Raw genomic sequence first — 1,180 nt, forward strand, 5'->3', positions numbered from 1 at the left:
TGCAGGATTTGAGTCCCTGGCGGCATAGTGTGTTACTGATGGATTCACTAGGTTCCCCCGTGTGGTTCTGGGATTTTTGCTCACCGTTCTTGTGATCATTTTGACTCCACAGGGTGAGATCTTGCATGGAGATCAAGGGAGATTATCCCAACTCGTCACATATTGACGCTTGGGCAGGTTCCCTCAGCGTCACATGTTGACGCAGAGGTTAAACCCTTTGCGTCAATAATTGACAAGAAGGGTTCTCTCATTGAATGAGAGAACCCTTCTCATTCAATGAGAAGGGTCCGATACTGACGACCTAGGAACGATCTAGGATCTATTCTATTTTTTTTAAAAACCTTTATTTACAATTTATGTGCTAGTTTGAACAGGATATTAAGAATAATTACTACAAATACATGTCAGACGTATCGGTCAAAGGACTTTAATTCGGTATTTAAAAATAACTCAGTAAAATATAAAACCGGAGGGTTTTTGTGGTGGTTGTAACTTGATTTAAAAGCCTTTTTTTTAAATTTACCAACTATTTTTGAGTATGATATCAATGATTTACACCAAATGAATTTAAGAAAAATTAAGATGTATTTTCTTTTGTGATTTCATGCAAACTGTTCTGTAAACGTTTTAATATTTTTGATTGAAATAATAAAAATAAGGACGGATCCCACAAAAACCCAAGAAGAAGAATGAGCTGACGTCATCCTATGTGACACTTACACTCCGGTGAGTAGAAACCTGCACCTGTCATAATGTTTTTGTACTCTAAAACCAAAAATAACTCCAAAGTGTCACGTTATAAAGTTACTGATTGTAGTTTTATGACTTAATGGCAGTAGGACTGTGATGCGAATGGTTGAAGACACGTTTGTAACATTTTTTTCCCAAAGAATATATGGTGGAAGCTAGCTAAATTGGCCTCTTGGAGGCTAATTGTACCTGTGCTTAATACGTTTAATTAGCCTTGATAAAGTCACATAATAGTATTTATAATCATGCTTGTTGTTGCATCATGTTTTTGGACTGTAGGAGGAAGCTGGAGAACCCTGAAAGAACCCACCATGCACAGGGAGAACATGCAAACTCCATGCAGAAAGACCCTGGGCCAGGAATCGAACCCAGAAGAAAACTGAACTAGCGACTTAAGGAGTCCAGCCCTAAAATGTCAAAATTCTCACAG

This window comes from Poecilia formosa, unplaced genomic scaffold (assembly GCF_000485575.1).
Source record: "Poecilia formosa unplaced genomic scaffold, Poecilia_formosa-5.1.2 Scaffold920, whole genome shotgun sequence".
In the NCBI taxonomy this organism is placed as follows: Eukaryota; Metazoa; Chordata; class Actinopteri; order Cyprinodontiformes; family Poeciliidae; genus Poecilia; species Poecilia formosa.